Below are 23985 nucleotides of genomic sequence, written 5' to 3'. Positions count from 1 at the left end.
ATACTACTTTATGGCCTTTTCACATTGGAAATGTGTGAAAGGACTGCTCCTCTTGTGGGAAAGGTAAGGAAGGAAATGCTTTCTAGTTTCCCCCTCTCAGGGTAGAGGACATCTCACCTGGCCACTCCTCTGCTTTCAGAGTAGAGTAGAAAAAAGTAGAAATAGAAGTAGGAGTAGAAAAAAGAATCTCACTTTCTCCTCTCCTCTGCCCCCTGGGTTTAAGATAAGAGGCTTAAGAGGGAAGGGAAGGAGGGAAACAGAGAGTAACAAATTATCAGTCTCCTGTGCTTAAACAAGACACTAATAATTACAGAAGGGATTGAGGAGTCCAGGGATTGTGGAGGTTGGAAATGTTAGATTAGCACATGCTAAATGCCTGATGTGTGTCTGCAAACCTCCAACAGAACTGAAACACATTAGGCTTTTTATTATGCAAAATGACATGCTCCTAGAAATTGGGGGAAAGGAGAAATTTTCCTGAGGAAAAGGAGGAAACTTTCCTAGTATATGTAAGAAGCTTGTGGCTTTATTTCTTATCCAAACATACAGGATTTCTGATTTATTCTATAATATTTTCCCAACATATTAGGTGATCTTTCATAAGTCTTGCTTATATATTTTATCTTGAGAGTGATGTTTCCAACACGGTTTGTGAATTGTGATTACATACTTTTGTTTGAGCCTTTTGCTATTTTTTCCTTTACAGCAGCAGACTTCTGCAGCTTCCTCTACACTTGTATTCAGGCACTAAATAAATTAGCTTAAAACATATACGTTTTATATATATTTATTGTATCATTTATAAAATATAAAGTATATATTTTAAAACAAAGTTAAATGCAAAACAAAGCTTTCGTTAAGACTGTTATTCTTTAGTGACATCTAGTGGCTATTAGAGCAACTGTAGCTAAGGCTACAATTTAGTCTCTGGCATTTTTAGTAAAAGTCATGGACAGGTGACTAAATTTTAAGGGGGTCACTGCTGGGGGAGAGGTGACACGTCTGGAGAGGCCGCTGCTGAGGGTGGGGCATCTGGAGGGGCCACTGCTGGGAGGGAAGGTGGGTGGCTGCTGCTGGGAAGCGGTCGCACCCGATGGCTGCTGTTGGGCAGGACCAGCTGTGGCACCAGCTGCTGGGGGCCGCCTGGGGAAGCGGCTACTCCAGCCTCCCACACAGGGACCTCTGCCAGAGGCTGCTGGCAGCGGCTTCACTGGCCGCCCATACCGTGCCATCCTCACTTCTGTGCTGCTGCTGGTGGCGGCTCTGCCTTCAGAGCTGGGCTCCTGGCCAGCAGCTCCTGCTCTGCAGCTGCCCTGCTCTGAAGGCAGCACTGCCGCCAGCAGCAGCGCAGAAGTAAGGGTAGCAGCACCGCAACTCCCCCTACAATAACCTTGTGCCCCCCCATCCCCCAACTCCTTTTAGGTTCGGGATCCCTACAATTATACTGAAATTTCAGACGTAAATGGCTGAAATCATGAAATTTACAATTTTTAAAATTCTATGACTGTGAAGTTGACCAAAACGGACCATGAATTTAGTAGGACCCTGTTCATCACTCTTTCTTCTCAGTGTGTTTCTAAGTTTTCTGAGAATGTTAGTGGCAGGGACACTGCAGTGTAGTCAGCATTCAGAGGCACAGCTCTATATATCCATCTCATCTCATCTGGCTGGTGTAGTATAAATGATTACCCACTGTCTGTATGAGATTGGCAGCTGAATGCAGGCGAGGTGTTTGAAGACAAAATAGAGTGGTGTTAGCTTTGGGGAAAGTGCCCCGAAGAGGATTATATTGGCAACTCTGATTGCAACATTAATTCACAGCCTCCTTGTGTACGTCTCCTAGAAATAGCTGTGGCCAAGAATTTTTTTTTTCTATCCACAAATAGCGTGGCAACAGAGAGACCTTTCCAGCTTCTGTTGCACACATAATCCTTGCAACACGTTGAAAAATTGAACATTTTCAAAAAACCTCTCCTTTTTCTTTGAAAAATTTATAATTTTAAAGTGTTTTGACCCACTCTGATTACAAGAGTTAGCCATGTCTTTGCTGCCTTGAGATGAGATTACCATTATATCCTTTACATGGGACTACACTTCTAAACCACTTGGCAAACACAGTTAATGCACTGTGTAGCTGCCTGCTTATTAACCAGTGCATTACACAGACAATGTATTACACTGGGGGTCAGGAATCTCCACTGCCTGTCAATAAGTTTCTTGTTGTAGGTGAAGAATTTATAAATTATTTGCAATAAGATATTGCCTTCCCCCTGTCAGGTCCACCATAATTCAGGCTACAATTTAATCTTGAGTATTTATAGTAAAAGTCGTGGACAGTTCATGGGCAAAAACCCCAAAATTGCCACCCGTGACCTGTCCAGAACTTTTACTAAAAATAGTCATGATTGAATCGGGGGAGGGGGGCGCTGTGGGGGAGGAACTCCAGGGGGCCTGCCGCTGCTCTGGCCCCTGCTGAAAGGGGAGTCCTGGGAGCCCGCCACCCATTTTTTCATGTTCTCTGTGTATATAAAATCTCCCCACTGTATTTTCCACTGCATGCATCCGATGAAGTGAGCTGTAGCTCACGAAAGCTTATGCTCAAATAAATTGGTTAGTCTCTAAGGTGCCACAAGTACTCCTTTTCTTTTTACATTTTGTGTACATTGCAAATCTCCCCTTTCTTGCGGGGGGGGGGGTGTGTGTGGTGGGGTAAGGGATGAAATATGTCAGGGCTCTTCATAAATGAACATTGTGGTGTTTGTTAATATTATAATCTGTTAAATATCTCAATGTTCTTGTATGAAATGCTGGATCTGCTTTGTGTAAAGTGCACAGAGTTTAGGATGCTTGTAAAAAAAAAGGGGGGGGAGGGGAACACATACGTAAACTGTAAGCTCAAACAGATAGTATAGCTCTAGTTTTCCAGCCAGTAACAAAAAGAGCAGCTCTACTCACACCAGTGAAAAAGAAATTAACTGAGACACCTTATTGTTTTCTGAGAACCCCTGAAGATTATTAAAATAACAACAAACATCTGACTGCATTGGGCTTAATTGTACCGGGATCGTGACTACCCCTGCCATCTTTACAGCCACATACAATTTTTTGTTCCCTGAGTCTCATACTGTTTTTTTGAAGCAGGGCCTGCAGCAGAGCCAGTCTCCAGGCAACCTAATGAGCACAGCTGGCCTGCAGTAGACTGCCTGATTGGCTATACTACCTGGCAGGTGGGGAGAGCTAGCAGACTCTTCAGCCCAGCAGCAGTTCTGCAGCTGCTCAGAGTTAAAGCATTTGCTCATGTCTGTGATAGCTCCTGTGCTTACTTCTCACAGCATTGTTCCCGCCATGGCCCCAAACTTGCCTCACTCCAGGTAACCCTGCTCTGACCCTTGGCTCTGGCTTCTGACTCCAGTTCTGACCCACGTTTCCAATTCCTGATTTCTGACTCCAGCTCAGGCACTGGGCTGCTGTTCCTGGCTTCTGATTCCTGCTCTAACCACAGGCCTGGCTCTTGCTCGAATCAGAGCATGATTATGCCCATGTCCCACTGTCGGACACACACCTGAAAAAAGGATGGTCTCAATGACCTAACATTTAGGCAAAATGTTTTCTGAAGGATACAGGCCCCACAAGCCAAAAAATGGAAGCGGAGAGTATGTTCAGAAAGGGACTCTAAAATTGGGCTTGGAATAGAAAGTAAGTTTCAGTCTCATCTATTGAGTGGCCGTAATCAAGCAAAGGCTACATCTACACAACATGTCACTGGCAGCAGCGTGCAGTGTATGTGTAGTTACATGTTGTGGTGAAAAGCCTGCTGTGTCTGCGCTGTGGTGTGTAGCTACCTGTGTCAGGCTCTGGCAGTGGGGAGACAGCAGGCAAAAATTTCAGTAGCTCCCTACTGCTCAAGTTTTTCCCTACAGCAAGGAAAGGCTGTGGGAGCCTTTCTCTGCCCTCTCTCCCAACAGAGGGGAAGGGTTCCAACCACTCGGAGCTGGCAGAGCTTTTCACATGCAGGGAAGGGCTCCAGCAGTGGGGAGCTGCCCAAACCTTTCCCTGCTGCTTCCCTCCTGCCAGAACCCTTCTCTGCTAGGGGGGTCTTTTCCTGTGGAGGGGAAAGGCTCTAGCAATGGGGCACCGCATTGCTAAACATAGCAGTGTGGAAAGGAGGCACAGCTTGGGCGAATAGAGTGTGCGTTGGGTATGCACTTGTGTATATAACACAACACTCAGCATGGGTGGCGGGTGAACCAGCCACTGGGGGAGGTTAGGCCCTGTCCCCTCCCCTTCTACTCCTCCCCTCCACCGCAGAGCACAGAGCACCCACATGGCAGCTGCCAGCCCCCCAGTCCTGGGCTGCTTCAGCACCCCCAGCTTTGGAGCCCTGGAGTGCCAGGCAAGGGGTGCGGCCCCAGAGTGCCCTGGTAACATGCTCTCCTGCCACAGAAGAGCAGTGGGAACTGCAGGAGTGGGTCTGGGAGTGGAGCTTGGTGGGGGCCATGCCAGTCTTTTTGGGGAGGCTCAGTCTCCGCCGGCCTATGAGATCCACTGTCCATGACCTTCAGGCATGTCTTTACTCTCCTAAGCTGTGCCTCCCTGGCCATATTGCTATCTGTAGCCATGCTAGTGGGGCTGCATAGGTTTGTACTCTACCAAAAGAGTACAAAAGAAATGTGCTATGTAGACATACCCTACGTGTGGCTTGAATCTAAGCATTTTAAAATTAGTGTCTTTTTGTAGTCATGAATATCTTAATTTTACTGTGCTTTGTCTGCTTTGTTGCAGGGATCCATGTGTTACCATTTTGTTACAGTAATCAGAGCTGCTTTGTTGTTGAATGTCCTCGCTTATCCTCCCCTTAGTTTTCTGTTTGAAAAATGTGTGTATAGGCAAGTAGATGCCTTGTTTTGTTAAATATTCTTCTAAATTTGTGTGTGTGTGTGTGTGAGAGATTCTGAACCCAGGTTCTGCTTACAGATTCTTGTCCAGAAGAGAGAATAGTTTACTATTGGATTTATGCAGTGCTGTGTACTGTGCTTACTATAAAAATGCATAGTAAGTTAGAAATTAATAGCAAACTCATCTATTAATACCTACCAAATTTTAATAAGCTTTTTTCAGTGACTATAATGTTTTTCATTCTCTGACAAACTGAGAAGATGCCAGGATTATGAGAGGGCGGGTTGGAAGACATGAAATAGAAACCTGTTGATGGCAATAATCCACCTAATATTTAAGCTCCCTCACATTTTTGTGCAAAATCAAGGTGACTGTTAATTGCAACACAGAGGGACTTTTCCAGCTAGAAGATTTTCCCAGAAAAGGGGTTGCAAATGTTCTTAAAGTGTTATCTTCAACCTCAAATTTATAAAAAGGGAAGGTTGTAGCAACAGACTATTTGCTCTTTATTGCTGGAAACCCTACCTTCAACGGGGAGATCCATATTATGGCCCAATCCTGAAAACCAGTGCATGCTTATCTTTACATATGTGGGCATAAAGTTAACTACATGCTTTGTGTCTACATAATTAAGACCTATGTCAGCAGCAAGGGAAAGAGACAATGCCAGCAGATGCTACCTGAATTCAGGCTCTGGCTAGTGCTTTTAATGATTCTGTCTTGGAACAGCTTTTCTAAAAAACAAAATTAAAAACCTAGTATTTCATCACATTTTCTTGTTACTTTGCATGCATGTAGGTCTTGATAAGAACAAAACCTTTTATTCTGTTGTCTTTGGCCCTTTTACAATTTGTCTTGCTTATATTAAAATAGTTTATAGTGAAGTAGATTGAAAGTCCCAGATTGCGGCTATCAGTCTAGATACTTACAGAGAACAACTGATTGTTTTAGTTAAACCACTCTGAGTTAGGTTTCAATGTATCATATAGTGTGAAAATTGCAATTCTGGCTCTGTTGAACGTTCATTAATATTTAAAGTGTCGGGGGGAGGAAATTCCTAAGAGTTTCATTCTATTTAAGTATTTTATTGTTTACTTGAAAATTTCCATATTTCTCTAATGCAATCATGGGACAACAAGGGAGTCCTTTGATCAGATTTACCACATGCAATTTTTCCATAGATGTTATCTAAAGACTGAATAGCTTGGTGGATAAATGTTTCTGCTTCATATTTATTAGTTGAATTTAAATCCTCTGGCTCACAAATCATGGAAGCTTTGAATTGTTAAGTCAGGACTCCAATTTTGTCTTATTTAACCTGACCATTTAACTCCTAACATTTTTCTAATAGGCTATTTTGAATACTATCCTATCTTCCTGTGGCTGAGTTATTCTTTCTGACTTTGCTTTTGTTATAGGTGAAATGCAATCAATCAGATAAAGAAATAAAGCTTGGCACACTATTGGAAAAGGGGAAAGGTAAGTTTGAGATGACTCTATATTGTGAATTTCCCCATTGTGTTAGAACTGAGGAAAAACCTGTGGTAAATAACTTTGTGGCGATCTACCGAGAAAATAGTTGCATTTAACTAAGTGCTAAATGTTTCATATTCTCACGGGAATATACTGACAAAGTGGTTTCCAGGGTGCCTAGTGTGTTTGGAGGAGGCAATTTCTGTATAAAATGCAGAGGCCAGATTCATAACATGAATAATGGATTTATGTCCACGAATAAATGACAATGCTAAGGGTTATTTAACAAGAATTTCTGGGACTACCTACTAATTGTTTTTCATATACTAAATGGTGGAAAACTGGATCTAATGATAATATTTTATTTAAAATCTGTTTGTGCCACTTCATGACACCCAGGTGCCTAGAATGCTACATAAACTATTTTATGTGTACCAATATACAGTGCCTTATATCTCAAGTGCTTTGAGATCCTTTTACAAACTCCACAGTCTTAAACACAAATGATCCACAGTAGTCATTTTTTCCACCACGTCATTTCTTGCCGCTTCTTGTGTGAAATGTGGCAATCATTTTACAGCGCAATGGATTAGATACTGTGGTGACCAATACTCTCGAAATACCTTGGATCAATGCTGCCAAACTCATTCTATGGAAGGGGCTGAATTCCACTTTTAATTATTGTCCATGGCTGAGGTATAAATTTAAGACCACATTCTCCCCTCACTCGACAGTTGATTTACCTCTGTCTGTAGGAGGTTTGATCAGAGGTAGAACCTGGCCTTTGTGTAGTAGTTAGACTTTGATTTGTATGCCTTATTTAGAAGTATGCATTAACCCCTAAGTTTTATTAAAGGGGGTAAGTCTTTGGAGTGTTACTAAATGTGGAATTAAAAAAAAACAACAACCTTACAAAGGAAGACCTGAGCCTGAAATGGCAGCACAATATTTCAGTAATGCAACTGTTTTGTTACACTCTGAGCAGAATGCCAATAGTATTTAAATAAATCTATAAAAGAGAGATTTACCTCTGTGTCACAGGCAACCCACAAAGGGCTATATTAAACTCGTAATATTCACAGTGGTGACACTAGGGAAATCCAAATTTATGCATAATGCTTGTGGTAAACTAATAATAAATTAATCAACAGACCAAATAATACTTCCAATAACAGACATTTAAATTCCTAAGGGTGCATATATCTGTTTCTTTGGAGTTATATTAAAAGTGATATTGGTCTTCAATGAATATTAACATTTATTCATGAGACATTAATGTTTTTCTATCTAATATGTTTGCTGCTATTTTTTCTTTACTACGTATTGCTCCTGGAATGATTCCATAACACAATAAGAGAAAAGAGCAAGTAATTGGTAGACTGAGACAAGTATATAAAATGTTTTTAAGGAAAAAAGGGATAACGCTACTCTGAAATTATTTTGTCACTTTGTCTGTGGCTGTGACAGTCATTTCCGAATGCTTCATTTTAGATGGAATGTTAGGTGATATGGATTTAATAGGGAGAAATGTGTTGTTGTAGTGGATAATGGAAACTGCAGATAATTTCTTTAAAACATTAGCCTTATAAGTAGGGCCCTGCCAAATTCACGGCCATGAAAAATGCATCACAGACTGTGAACTCTGGTCTCCCCCTACCCCTGAAATCTGGTCTTTTGTGTACTTTTATCCTATACTATACAGATTTCAGGGGGAGACCAGAGTTCACAGTCCCAAGACATCCAAAAGGGTGTCAAAGCTATTGTAGGGGGAAGGGGAGGTCATGGTATTGCCACCTTTACTTCTGAGCTGCCTTCAGAGCTGAGCAGCTGGAGAGTGGTGGATGCTGGCCAGCCACCCATCTCTGAAGGCAGTGCTGCAGCCAGCAGCAGCACAGAAGTAAAAATGGCAATACCATACAATGACACCCTTATTTCTGCACTGCTGCTGGAAGTGGCACTGCTTCAGAGCTGAGGTCCCAGCCAGCAGCCACAGAGCTTCCTGCAGCCAGGGGGGCATTCCAGGAGGTGGGTCTAACCCAGCAGGGGAAGAGGAAGTCCCTTCTCTCACCAACCCAGCCAGGACCAGTAGCTGGAGCCTGGTGTATGGTAGGAGCGCTCAGCCAGGGTGCCCCAGCCCTGCTTCTCCCCAACTCCAGGCTGGGGGCTTGGAGGTTAAAGGGTCTTGGGATTGCTGGGGGTGGGGAGGGAGAGGCGGAGGGGAGTGTGTGACCATGGAAACACCCTCCCCATCCCCCAACTATGGTGTCCTGGGTGGTCATCTATCTGTAAGGCTGGCCCTGCCTTCCCCCCTCCCCCCCCCAAAAAATGAGGACCTTCCCATACCATTCCACCTCTCTTCTGTGCTGATGATGATGACAGTGCTGCCTTCAGAGCTGGGCACCCGGCCAACAGCCTCTGTTCTCCAGCCACCCAGCTCTGAAGACAGTGAGGCCACCAGTAACAGCTCAGAAGTACAACAATCCCCCTAGAATGGCCTTGTGACCTCCACTTCCGGACCTCTTTTTGGCCTGGGACCCCATGGTTACAACACCATGAAATTTCAAATTTAAGTATCTGAAACTGTGAAATTTATTATTTTTAAAATTCTATGACTGTGAAATTGACTAAATATGACCGTGAATTTGGTAGAGTCCTACTTATAAGATGCAATTCCTCTTTTTATTGAAGGAGGATAAGGGACTCCTATGTAGTTTGAGTACTTCTGCTTTGGGGTGCAAAATTAGTTCATGACTGCAATCTTATTCTTTTCTGTATTTTAAACCTATATTTCCCTCACCCCCCCATTCGGTAAGTCAGTTTATTTTTTATTCTAGGTAAAGGCAGTCTTCCCCACCAGCCAGGCTGGCTCATAACAAGTATACTTTCTATTTTTCTTCAGAGGATCATTTTCCACCATCTGCTACATTTTACCCCATTTTTTCTCTCCCTCTTGGCATTTAAATATGAAGGCATAGCTGCATAGATATCCAGGTGAAAGGTACCTTATAAATAAACATTTTTGTCATAGTGACTAATGAAGCAGAACAGAAACCCAATAATGTTTAAATTGAACTATCCAAACTCACTGTTCTCAAATAAGTTCAAAACTCGGGTGAAACCAGTTTTCCTGTCTGTAGGACTGAGTCCTACCTTATCTAATTCAACTTCCACATTGTGATTATTTTCGTGCTTCCACATATACAGCATGATTGTGCAAGGTTTTGTGTCAACTGTTTTCAACAGTTTTTTAGCCACATGATTCATCGGCGCTCTTCACAAAAATGTTCTAAAAGGTGCACATCAATTAGTGCAGATTCCATAAAGTTTTCCCCCCCTCCTTAGTTCAAGGGGACAAGCCCAGAAAATGAATAGTTGGCCAGAGTTCCCTGGAAATCTTGATCCGCATATCTGTGGATCCCTGGACAAATGCATAGTGCTACTCTATTTCTGCACTCATCTCCAACCCATTCATCCTTACCCCTGGCAATATAGCCAAGCTAGTAGTCTTAGCTCCTGTTGCCTGTGAAGCTCTATTTGCATTCTGTGATTCCTACATAGTGAAACAGGCAGAATACATTGGGAGTTAGGACTAATATCAATATTAATGTCTTCAAGTATGTATCAGCCTGGAGAATCCCACTATAGGTGCGTGTGCCCTGCATGCACACAAGATTGAAGTCTTTTGAATAGCAGCATCATTCAGGGCCATGTATGTGCCCTGTGTATACTTATTCTTCCATACAAAGGCATTAAAGTCACAAGAATCATGAGCTCTTACTGCTCATTGGCAGTAAGGTAGAACCTAGCGAGTGTCTGACTTGCTAGTCTTTAGCTTTAGCTAAACATTTCCAGAGTACTTCAAAACTCTTCTTCTTCACCTTTGGGAAATCTGCAGTGATTGACCTTGAGCTTTCTGGACTGATTTCTGATGATGCATCTGTATATCACCCCAGTACAGGTAGTTTATCATGGAAGACTATGGAGTAATCCCTTAATGACAGGCATCAGAGATGCCTCTTTTGCTTAGGGAAATGTACCAGATAGATGCTCTGTATGCCCATCATTCTCTTTGTGGACTTGGAAGTTGTGGGACTCCTGACTGAAGCTTCACTTGCTAGAAAAATCAATGAAGATCTCTTCAGACCTAAATGAGACAGGCACCAGTGCCCAGAAGGTACCAGGCACAAGAATATAAGTGCTCCATCCAATAGACAAGCAATGATCAACATCAGTGTGGAAAAGACTCCAGTACTGAACAAAGGCCCGGTGCCAAAGCAGACACCATTGGCGCTGCAGCCAGCATCTCCAGTACCAAAGTCTGGCACCAACAGATGCTGTCTAGAGGATAAAGAAAGAGGCTTACAACAGAGCTTAGTGTCTATCCATCAGAAAAGACATACAAGGCCTCTAAGGAGAGAGCCACTGAGGTCCAAATGGAATTGAGGGCTAATGACATGAAGCTGCTTCCTGTGAGAGACTTCTCCACCCGTACCCATATTTATTACCATCATCTGATTGATGCTTTCAGTGGAGTGTCTGATACCACAGGATGTGTCCCTAGAGGAATTTAGACAGTTTGGTACTAAAACAGTTATGGTACCCTTGTTACCCTTAGAGCAGTGGTTCTCACTAGGGCCGCCGCTTGTGCAGGGAAAGCCCCTGGCGGGCCGGGCCGGTTTGTTTACCTGCCACGTCTGCAGGTTCGGCCGATCGCAGCTCCTACTGGCTGCGGTTCGCCATTCCAGGCCAATGGGGGCTGCGGGAAGCAGCGAGGGTCAAGGGATGTGCTGGCCGCCCTTCCTGCAGCCCCCATTGGCCTGAAGCCGCGAACCGCAGCCAGTGAGAGCAGCGATCGGCTGAACCTGCAGACGTGGCAGGTAAACAAACTGGCCCGGCCCGCCAGGGGCTTTCCCTGCACAAGCGGAAGCCCTAGTGTGAGAACCAGTGCCTTAGAGGATATTTACTGATCTTGTCCATCACCTCATTACACATTCTTGTCTCCTTTGAGCAGAGAACCCTCTCCCCTGAGATATATGGGTGAGACTAGAAAGAGCAGGGGCTATCCATAAAAGGCTCAGTCACAACAGCACCAGGAAATGATATTGAACAGGCCAATATCAGACAAGCTGGCTGTATCGTTATCGTATGCCAGTTGGGTTATCTGGGGTCTGTCTTCACACAGTTCCAGGAGCTGATCTCCAGCCCATTCCAGGGAGCAGAAGAGGTTGCACTCCCCCATGGTATCCCTGTCCAGCCCACCAACACCAGACGGGGAAAATGCCTAGAACTGCCAGATATGGGTTCAGAAGAGCAACAAGACTGTCCTACCTTGCCACCTTTTCATCTTGGTTACCTGATGAAATGGTGACACTGGTGTGACACGCTATGGACACATGGAATATTCAAATAATATTGTACCAACTTTATAGATGTTATATGCATCTTTATGGGATAATACTCCTGACTCAGTGGGATATTTAAATGGTTTCCTGCAGGAACTATAATTTCTAGGGCTTAATTAATGCAAATCCCTAAGGCAAGTAATAAGTCTGAAGAAGTTTTAATCACTGGGAAAATTGCAAGCACTGGTTTGACCTGCTTTAAAAAGCCTGGCAAACACAGAAATGAAAACTGTATAAAATGACCACCCAGACACAGGAAGAATGGTCACTTTCACACTCAATCCAAGAAATGATAAATAAACCGTGGCCAAGAGACATTGCTTATGGAAAGGTCCTGAAATGCTTTATTCTGATCACAGTCTCTGTGAAATGGGTGATACCTGGTAAGCTAGTCATGCAAATCATCCATTTGCTGTTTTCAAATGATCTCTGCTTTAGTTCTGAGTAAATAGTACTTTGCTTTGAAAGGGTGGCTAGTCACTGGTTAATTCTATCATTGGCCCTGAGAAAATGGAACTGCAAGTGCTGAACTAAAGTCAGATCTGCTGACGTCATCGCAGTAGATTGCAGAAGTCTGCAGCCTAAATTCCGATTCTGGAGGGAGAGGATCTTGGGATCCTGCCCTGAAAATGTTGACGGCTAAAGGCCTGACACCTAATTAGGCTGCCCTCATGGAGTCAATGAAAGATCAGAGGTACAGTTACCTCAGAAACTTTGACAACCAGTGCTGGCACTAGATGTCTTGAAGTCATTTTGAGAACTATTTGTGAGAATTGCAGACTAGAAACAGAGAGAGAGGTCTCTCATGCAAGAAGAATCTCGTAAGTTGTTCAACATATTGACAACTTCAAGCCTAGCCAGAATCATCCTTCCAGTAAATGGACTACCTGACTTTGCTAAGACCCTGTTGCAAGCACCTGCTATGGTATTCTCCATTGGTAAAATAGCAGAGAAATGGTACCAAAACCCTTATTTAAAAAAAAAATAATTCTAGTAATTCTGTACCCATCCCAACTTGTGTTTCTTGGTCATCTCAGTGGAGAAGGAGAAATCCAAGTCCAAAAGGAGCAGTCCAACAGATAAGGATCAAAAGCAACTTCACCTGTTTGGTATTGGTAGTTGTGAATGCAACAGCTATCGAGTGTGTCCTTTCCCAACTAGGATTCCTTGTAAACTAAGTTGTCACCTTACCTCATCACAAGTGATAGAGCTGACAGGAGCCAAATAATGACAGTATGTACTTGTTTGGGGCTACTTGGTCACATTTACATATGTGATGCCACTTACCAGACTTCACCCATAGCCCCTGTATCTATGGATAAGGTCTGTGTACTCTTCACCCTAGCATCACAAGAGCAGGAATAACAGCCCAGCTCCAAATCCTGTCAACTCAGGTGGCAACTGGATCCAGAGAATGTGCAAAAAAGAGTTTCTGTTCTTCGCCTCCTCCCTGACAATGACATTGGATCATGGATGCCTAAGGGGCAGGCCAGCCCATGTGAACCACCTGTAGATGCAGAGGACCTGGGCCAAGGATGACTTAATACCTATATTGATGTGCTGGAGCTCATGCAGGCCCATCTGATGCCCTAGCATTCCTACCTGATCTGTGAAATTCCACTGTGCAGATCTTGAAAGACAACACATCCACAATGAGTTACATAAACAATCCTCTTTGCCAGGAACCCATCAGGATATGGACTCATCTACATGGGGTAACTCCTCTGGCTCTGAACCTCCCAGGAGCCAGCATCAACCTGGCAGTCTTCTTAAGTAGACATGCAGTAACCAACTGTTAGTGGTTGAACTGTGCCAGTCCATCATCGACCCAATATTCCATCAACTAGGAACTACCTCTATAGATCTGCTCAGCACAGAGGACAACACTAAATGCCCAAACTTCAGACAGACAAGATCATGCTTATCCTGATAGTTCCTTATTGGCTGAGGCAATTCTGGCCATTGGACTTTATTGCAAATATCCAGTCAACCTCAGATCCATCTCCAGGTCTTCCTATACATAACTCAGAACCATGGTCAGATGTTGCACCCACACTTAAAGTTATGGATATTGCCTGGATGAGCATTACTGGCAGAAGAAACTGTTCCCAAGAAATTCAAGACATTCTCATATGGAGCAGAAAGCCATCGGCTATGAAGACATACTCCACAAAATGTAAAAAGTTCCCCATATGGGTAGTTCAGTAAAATCTGGAATAAGTAGAGGTCCCAATACCAACAGACCCACATGCTGCACTTGAAACATGTTGGACTGGCATTTAGTTCTCTCAAGATCCACCTAGTAGTAGTATTAGCTGGCAGGCAGCATAGGTGACCTGGGTCTTTTCACACCAGGTGGTGTCAGAGTTCCTCAACAGCCTCCTGCATACTTGTTCACCTGCTAAAGACATCACTCAAGTTTGGGACCTACATATTGTTTTTCTAAAGCTCATGGAGCTTCCTTTTCAGCCACTGTCATTTTCTCAGTAAATCATCTTAACCTCAAGATATGTGGGCTTTTTTCTTCTTTGGAATTTATTAGTTTAGTGTGGGTGGTCAGTGAGCTCCAAGTCCTCATTGACTGACCTCCACAACCTTTCACAGGGATAAGGTTGTGCTGAGGCAAGATCCTAAGGTCATCTCTAAGGTGGTGTTGAAATTTAACCTAAATTGATTGATCTACCAGTCTTGTGCCCGAAGCCACCCTCAGAAGAGAAGAAGCTTTGAATGTTGGACATTTTCAGAGCCTTGCTCTATTAGTTTAACAGGATAAAGCCTTTTGGAGTATGTCTACAGTCCCCATAGTGTCCTGGAGCCCAGAAGTCTACACAGCAAAGAAACAGTCCCACAGCCTGAACCCAAGTCACCTGGCACAGGCCACCCATGGGTTTTTCTTTGCTGTGCAGAAATACCCAGAGACTGTCTCCTTGATGCTGGTACCGTATCCAGCCTATAAAAAGGCCAAGCCATTTTTTGTCACAGAGAATCTCTTAAACAGATTACAGTATATTTCCACCTGTTGTCATAGAGAAGGCGAGCCTCTCCCTCAGAATGGCAAGGCATATTCCAACAGGGCACAGATAGCATAGCCATCCTGCTTCAAAAACATGCCAATATCTGATATCTACCAGGCAGCAATGTGGTGCAATCCACTCATCTTTGACAAACATCACGCCCTTGATATGTCAGCCAGGTATGATGCCAATTTCAAGAGAGCAATGCTTAGTTATTTGACTAACACAGCTGATGAAACTCTTCATTCCCACCCTCCAGAGAGGGTACTGCTTCCCAGCCACCTAGAGTGGAATCCACGCTGAGACATACTCAAAGAAGAACGAATGGTTACTCACCCTACAGTAACTGTAGTTGTTCCAGATCTTCTAGTCAGTGGCTATCCCATGACCTGCTCTCCATTCCCTGCATTTGGAGTCCTCAACAACACAGGCTTTAAAGAGTGAGTGAACTGAGGGAGGGTCACACCCATTCCACCCTTTTATGTGTGAGCATGACAAGGCACAGGTTGGTTGTGCTGCACCAATAGATACTGCTAGTTTAAAAAAAAAAAGGGGGAGGGGTTGTTCATATGCATGAGGCACCTGCACACCTACAGTGGGACCCATAGCGAATATAATATCTTCAAGAATCTCAGTTACCATAGGATAAGTAACTGTTCTTTTCCACATACTTCACTGTGAATCGTTTTCTCAGGGGAACATGCTGCTTACAGTTACTCCTTCATCCTACTCTGCCTGTTCCACACACATGGATTGTTTTTTGTTTGTTTGTTTGTTTGTTTTTTAAATGGTGAAAAGTAGTAGGCAGATATGGAGATTCCAGAACTGGTAGTTGCCATGATGTGAATTGTGTATAACCCTTATTATGATTGATAGACCAAGTAGCAAAATATTTGTCATTTTCTTGAGGTTACCCCTGTTTTGTTTCTCAAGACTATTGGAATCTAACACATCCATATTTCAAGCATTGTGTTCAGTGAGGGCCTTCTACTTTTATTTCAAATGGGATTTGCTTTTACTCTTGCATAAATATCAATTATGCAAATACACAATCTATTCTGTCTGAGCTCTTCCGCTTTCTTCTGGGATATGTTGTTTCTAGGTAGAAGGAATGCTGAACTGACATAGTATTTTAACCATTACAGAATTAGTCAAATCAAATTGATCCCTTAAGAATATATCATCACATGAAACACTTTATCCTGAGTTGTCTTGTTAAATGCAAGTTTTGCACTTCATCAGCTGTGGCGGTTCAGTGATGAGACAGAACACAGCTTTATGCAAGCAAACAGGCTGGTCAGCGGAGATGGGCTGTTCTGCCCCCCCGCCTTCCACCTTCTCCTTTTATTATATTTCTCCCCCTAAGCATTACACACTGCTACACAAAGGAATGTATGACGTTGATTCATATGCTTAGTTACCATCCTCTATCTACTACAATCCTGGTTCTCAGGCCTTGAGCCCAGGCTAAAAAAACCTACCACAGTTGCTGTCCAAACAATCAAGTTCTCAGGGTTCATATCTAGCCCTTGTCCTTGGATAGAGCAATGTGTGCATTGCTTCTAGGAAACAGTCAGGGTGTGCCCCGCCTGCTTCCAGGTGGAATAGCTAGACATTAACCCTTCAATCAGCTGCTGTCAAACTCTCACCATTAGCATTATGATGTCAATCGTGTGTTCAGATGCCTCCTACCCACTTTATGACTATCTCTATTCTAGCTGGTCATGTGTTTGCTTTAGGAAGTATGTACTAGTTATCTATACTGGGGAATTTATTTATAACTTGTGACTTGGGTGTCCCCTCACCTAAACGTAGTATGGTAACTTAAAAGTAACATTCACAGCTATTTAAGATCCTGCCTGGCTGCATTCAAGTTCCTCTACTGGTCTGAGGGAAGCCCCAACTGAAATAGTGCTAAAAGGTTAACAGCACCGCAGTCCTTTTCAAACACACATTACCAGTATCAATTGTGTTAAACTGATGGGATTGCACACCTTGCACAGTACCTTTAATCTGACAAATGCCTTTAGTTTGAGGAATTTGCTCCTGCCGCATTTTGAACCTTGCTCTCTTGGTTTCAAATGCAGCTTCTCTCCACTCAACATCAATCTTGTATCCTTTATAAAAGTATATGTCCAGTATCTTCCTTCTTATTTCAGGAATAAAAATTACATAGTTTATTATTTTCTTTGTGCCTGTTACTTTATTAGTTGGTCATGTTTTCCCCCAAACTTGGGACTCATTTTCCACTGACACCAGTTTTACAGGGTTGTAGCTGCCTGTACTTTAATAGAGTGGCTCCTGATTCACACTAGTATTAATGAGATCAGAATCAGGACACCAGTGTTAGATTTGGTGGAATAACACCCGATCGTTTTTAAACCTTGACCCATTCTTACATGGTCAGAGAAGCCAGGCTGTCAAATTTATTTCTATTTTTTACAATGCATTTAGAAAATATGTGCAATACTTTTAGTTTATATCTTGTTTATGGCTTATATTCTTTTATGTATTATTTCTATTTGAAGACATTCTAATAAAAATGACTACTTTAAAATAGCCCAGGAAGTCTTTATGACCTAAGAGACAATATATAAAAAACTAACTCATTCAGTACATCTCCATCTTCTAGCTCATCTCTCATCAGCCACAAACTGTAAGGCTGAGACACCTTAAATCATTCAAATGTATACATAAATAGCATTTAGTAAGGGCTTTCATAGTTAACCTAGCTTCTCTGAATGAGTTCTGAACTTCAGCTCTCCTTCTTCCAGACTTTAATTTTCCATGTCAAAAATTAACATAATTCAGTTACTGATTAGTAGCAAACTGCTCTCTGAAACCTCCCTGTCCCATGTGCAAATATAGAATTTACCTACTATGCTTTTGATGTCAATAGTGCACCTCCTCATAACTCTGAATGAAGTGCCATGACTGTGGCTAGCACAGGAAGTAATCATGCAACTTTGAGTGAGAAAAATCAGAAGCAGTTTTGTGTATTTGAAGAACAGCACATAAGTATGCGTTAAAGTGCCCTCTAATTATACTTTAATAATTAATGCCAGAATAATTTAAATTAAAATATAGAATAAGAAATGTAGATGCACTTAGTCACAAACAAAAGCGTAGGCCCCAATTATGCAGTTGTTCCAGCCAGGTAGACCCTTGAGTCTGGTGGGGCTCTGCCTGGACAGCTTCCCACATACAATTCCAGGATGGGGCCTCAGTTGAAGAGGTTGATGTTCTAGTTATTTTAATGGAGGCCAGCTGTCACTTTCCAAGCACTTACATTGTCTTTACAAAATGTATATCTTTTCAAAACAAAACCCACAATTGTCAGTCTGAAAATGAACAATTCAAGCAGCGGTTTGCAAACTTTTTGAGCTGAGGCCCTGCATTGAGTTACTATTTTTGGTTGCGCCCACCCCAACCCAGACTAATATAGACACATGCAAAAGTATGCTTGATAGCCTACTCATAAACCTAACAGAGATCATAACACAATTTGAATTAAATTACCTACACCTGCAAGTTTCAAATACACAGATACTTGCCAATGACACAGCCAAGCTTTCCTCATCAGTGTGCTGCCTCTACCTTGCAGCCATGCTGCACTGCTAGGGCGCAGAGCCAATACCTGCCCTTCTGTCCCGCCCACTTCAGGTTTTCAGGGTGGGGGAAGGTGTGTGCAATGGTCTCTGGGGACGGAGCTAGCACTGGGCATGGAGGCAGCCAAAAATGGGAATCGGCACAGCCGCACTGGATGGTGACCCTGACCCACAGGTCGGTTGGCCCACTGAGGTGATTCAGGGTGGAGGTGGCATTTCCTCCCTGACCTCAGTGCAGGCTGGCAAAAGCTGCCTGATATAATAATTCTTGTCTTCCCTCCACCGCAAAAAATATTCCTTAGTGCACCCCTAAGATGGAAGATGGATCTCCCTTTCCTAATCTGAAAACCTCTGAAATAAAAGATCCAGCCAGCAACCAACTGGCATACTTCACCACTCACTATCTTCCTACCCAGTTTATAGTGCCCACAACATGTGAAGTTTCAGAGAAGTTAGTATTCTTTGGGAGAAATGTGGTGATGGGGTTTGAAAATGCCACTTCATTGTTAAGACTTCATTGTTGTTGCAATAGTTATATAAGAATATTTGTGTACCGTACAGCAAAAAAACAATCTCAAGTAAGGTCCATTTAAGTAGCATTCAGTACCTTTTATGTCATTCATGGCATATGTATTATTAATGTTTCAGTAAATTCTGTTTTGAATAAAGCTTGTCTATAGAAAGAACACTTGCTGATCATAGCTAGTGGCAGTGACTACTGTAATTAAATTTTTGAAAGGTTTCAGAGTAGCAGCCATGTTAGTCTGTGTTCGCAAATAGAAAAGGAGTACTAGTGGCTCCTTAGAGACTAACCAATTTGATGAAGTGAGCTGTAGCTCACGAAAGCTTATGCTCAAATAAACTGGTTAGTCTCTAAGGTGTCACTAGTACTCCTTTTCTTTTTGTAAATTTTTGAAGGAAGTGATTCCATTCCAACCTTTTGTTTTTAGTCACTTTCTGAAATATTCAGTTTCATGTTGAATTTTTTCTAACTTGATGTCTGCACCAAGGTGAAAGTGTCTTTAAAAGAGTAACAGAAATGGTTTGACCTTTTTTGAGTAGTAAGGATGTATGGATGTGGGGAGGGGAATGCACTTTCTGCTCCTATTTATTTAACAGCCTGGGACAATCGCTTTCCCTCAGCTTGGACTCATTAGTCAGAGTGACCAATCATTGGCTTCATTTGAACCGAGCTATTTTCTTTCATTTATTCTTCCTAAACTTCTGGTAGCTCACAAAAGTTGATCTATAGTCTCTCATTGTAGAAAGGGAAATTACATATTTCAGACAGAAGTCCCGTAATAAAATGTTTTATTGGTTCTGATTACTAGTTACAAGTAAAACATGCATAACCTGGAAAAACTAACTAAGGGTCTGATTTTTGCAAACATTTAATGTAAAGTCACTCATGTGAGTAAGCTGTAGTCCCACTGAAGTTAATGGAACTACTCATGTACCTCTTTAAGAAGCTCAGGTAACCTGGCTGGTACCTGACCAAAAGGACCAATAAGGGGACAAAATACTTTCAAATCTGGGGGGAGAGGAAGGGGGAAGGCTTTGGTCTGTCTGTTCTGTGTGCTTGCCAGACACAGATCAAGGAAGCAAGCAATCCATCTCCATTAGAATCAGTAAGTACTAGCAAGGGAATGCATTAGCTTATTTTTGTTTTGGCTTGTGATTTTCTCTGTGCTGAGAGGAAGGTGTATTCCTGGTTTTCTTTTTGTAACTTTAAAGTTTAGCCCAGAGGGAAATCATCTGTGTCTTTGAATCTGATTGCCCTGTAAGGGTATGTCTACACTACGGAATAAGGTCGAATTTATAGAAGTTGTTTTTTTAGAAATCGGTTTTATATATTCAAGTGTGTGTGTCCCCACAGAAAATGCTCTAAGTGCATTAAGTGCATTAACTCGGCAGAGTGCTTCCACAGTACCGAGGCTAGAGTCGACTTCCGGAGCGTTGCACTGTGGGTAGCTATCCCACAGTTCCCGCAGTCTCCGCTGCCCATCAGAATTCTGGGTTGAGATCCCAATGCCTGATGGGGCTAAAACATTGTCGCGGGGGGTTCTGGGTAAATATCGTCAGGCCCCTGTTCCTTCCCTCCATCCGTGAAAGCAAGGGCAGACAATTGTTTTGCGCCTTTTTTCCTGAGTTACCTGTGCAGACGCCATACCACGGCAAGCATAGAGCCCGCTCAGGTAACCGTCACCGTATGTCTCCTGGGCGCTGGCAGATGCGGTACGGCTTTGCTACACAGTAGCAGCAACCCATTGCCTTCTGGCAGCAGACGGTGCAATATGACTGGTAGCCATCATCGTCATGTCCGAGGTGCTCCTGGCCACGTCGGCTGGGAGCGCCTGGGCAGACATGGGTGCAGGGACTAAATTTGGAGTGACTTGACCAGGTCATTCTCTTCAGTCCTGCAGTCAGTCCTACTGAACCGTCTTATGGTGAGCAGGCAGGTGATATGGATTGCTAGCAGTCGTATTGTACCACCTTCTGCCGAGCAGCCATGAGATGTGGATGGCATGCAGTCCTTCTGCACCGTCTGCTGCCAGCCAAAGATGTAAAAGATAGATGGAGTGGATCAAAACAAGAAATAGACCAGATTTGTTTTGTACTCATTTGCTTACACCCCTCCCCTGTCTAGGGGACTCATTCCTCTAGGTCACACTGCAGTCACTCACAGAGAAGGTGCAGCGAGGTAAATCTAGCCATGTATCAATCAGAGGCCAGGCTAATCTCCTTGTTCCAATAAGAAAAATAACTTAGGTGCACCATTTCTTATTGGAACCCTCCGTGAAGTCCTGCCTGAAATACTCCTTGATGTAAAGCCACCCCCTTTGTTGATTTTAGCTCCCTGAAGCCAACCTTGTAAGCCATGTTGTCAGTCGCCCCTCCCTCTGTCAGAGCAACGGCAGACAATCATTCTGCGCCTTTTTTCTGTGCAGACGCCATACCAAGGCAAGCATGGAGGCCACTCAGCTCACTTTGGCAATTAGGAGCACATTCAACACCACACGCATTATCCGGCAGTATATGCAGCACCAGAACCTGGCAAAGCGATACCGGGTGAGGAGGCGACGTCAGCGCGGTCACGTGAGTGATCAGGACATGGACACAGATTTCTCTGAAAGCATGGGCCCTGCCAATGCATGCATCATGGTGCTAATGGGGCAGGTTCATGCTGTGGAACACTGATTCCGGGCTCGGGAAACAAGCACAGACTGGTGGGACTGCATAGTGTTGCAGGTCTGGGACGATTCCCAGTGGTTGCGAAACTTTCGCATGCGTAGGGGCACTTTGTGACTTGCTTTCCCCTGCCCTGAAGCGCATGAATACCAAGATGAGAGCAACCCTCACAGTTGAGAAGTGAGTGGCGATAGCCCTGTGGAAGCTTGCAAAGGCAGACAGCTACCGGTCAGTTGGGAATCAATTTGGAGTGGGCAAATCTACTGTTGGGGCTGCTGTGATGCAAGTAGCCCACGCAATCAAAGATCTGCTGATATCAAGGGTAGTGACCCTGGGAAATGTGCAGGTCATAGTGGATGGCTTTGCTGCAATGGGATTCCCTAACTGTGGTGGGGCCATAGACGGAACCCATATCCCTATCTTGGCACCGGAGCACCAAGCCGCCGAGTACATAAACTGCAAGGGGTACTTTTCAATAGTGCTGCAAGCTCTGGTGGATCACAAGGGACATTTCACCAACTTCAACGTGGGATGGCTGGGAAAGGTACATGACGCTCACATCTTCAGGAACTCTGGTCTGTTTCAAAAGCTGCAGGAAGGGACTTTATTCCCAGACCAGAAAATAACTGTTGGGGATGTTGAAATACCTATATGTATCCTTGGGGACCCAGCCTACCCCTTGATGCCATGGCTCATGAAGCCGTGCACAGACAGCCTGGACAGTAGTCAGGAGCTGTTCAACTACAGGCTGAGCAAGTGCAGAATGGTGGTAGAATGTGCATTTGGACATTTAAAGGCACGCTGGCGCAGTTTACTGACTCGCTTAGACCTCAGCAAAACCAATATTCCCACTGTTATTACTGCTTGCTGTGTGCTCCACAATATCTGTGAGAGTAAGGGGGAGGCGTTTATGGCGGGGTGGGAGGTTGAGGCAAATCGTCTGGATGCTGGTTACGCGCAGCCAGACACCAGGGCTGTTAGAAGAGTACAGGAGGGCGCGGTACGCATCAGAGAAGCTTTGAAAATTAGTTTCATGACTGGACAGGCTACGGTATGAAAGTTCTGTTTGTTTCTCCTTGATGGAAACCCCCGCCCCTTGCTTCACTCTACTTCCCTGTAAGCTAACAACCCTCCCCTCCTCCCTTCGATCACCGCTTGCAGAGGCAATAAATTCATTGTTGCTTCACATTCATGCATTCTTTATTCATTCATCACACAAATAGGGGGAGACTACCAAGGTAGCCCAGGAGGGGTGGTGGAGGAGGGAAGGAAAATGCCACACAGCACTTTAAAAGTTTACAACTTTAAAATTTATTGAATGCCAGCCTTCTTTTTTTTGGGCAATCCTCTGTGGCGGAGTGGCTGGTTGGCCGGTGCCCCCCCCCCCCACCGTGTTCTTGGGCGTCTGGGTGTGGAGGCTATGGAACTTGGGGAGGAGGGCGGTTGGTTACACAGGGGCTGTAGTGGCAGTCTGTGCTCCAGCTGCCTTTGCTGCAGCTCAACCATACACTGGAGCATACTGGTTTGGTCCTGCAGCAGCCTCAGCATTGAATCCTGCCTCCTCTCATCACGCTGCCGCCACATTTGAGCTTCAGCCCTGTCTTCAGCCCGCCACTTACTCTCTTCAGCCCGCCACCTCTCTTCCCTGTCATTTTGTGCTTTCCTGCACTCTGACATTATTTGCCTCCATGCATTCGTCTGTGCTCTGTCAGTGCGGGAGGACAGCATGAGCTTGGAGAACATTTCATCTCGAGTGCGTTTTTTTTTCTTTCTAATCTTCAGTAGCCTCTGGGAAGGAGAAGATCCTGTGATCATTGAAACACATGCAGCTGGTGGAGAAAAAAAAAGGGACAGCGGTATTTAAAAAGACACATTTTATAAAACAGTGGCTACACTCTTTCAGGGTAAACCTTGCTGTTAACATTACATACATAGCACATGTGCTTTCGTTACAAGGTCGCATTTTGCCTCCCCCCACCGCGTGGCTACCCCCTCAACCCTCCCCGTGGATAACAGCGGGAAACATTTCTGTTTAGCCACAGGCAAACAGCCCAGCAGGAATGGGCTCCTCTGAGTGTCCCCTGAAGAAAAGCACTCTATTTCAACCAGGTGACCATGAATTATATCTCACTCTCCTGAGGATAACACAGAGAGATAAAGAACGGATGTTGTTTGAGCGCCAGCAAACATACACTGCAATGCTTTGTTGTACAATGATTCCCGAGTACGTGTTACTGGCCTGGAGTGGTAAAGTGTCCTACCATGAAGGACGCAATAAGGCTGCCCTCCCCAGAAACCTTTTGCAAAGGCTTTGGGAGTACATCCAGGAGAACCGCGAATGCCAGGGCAAAGTAATCCTTTCACATGCTTGCTTTTAAACCATGTATAGTATTTTAAAAGGTA

The sequence above is a fragment of the Lepidochelys kempii genome, chromosome 2, assembly GCF_965140265.1.
Source record: "Lepidochelys kempii isolate rLepKem1 chromosome 2, rLepKem1.hap2, whole genome shotgun sequence".
Taxonomy (NCBI): domain Eukaryota; kingdom Metazoa; phylum Chordata; order Testudines; family Cheloniidae; genus Lepidochelys; species Lepidochelys kempii.
This window is presented reverse-complemented; position numbering follows the sequence as displayed.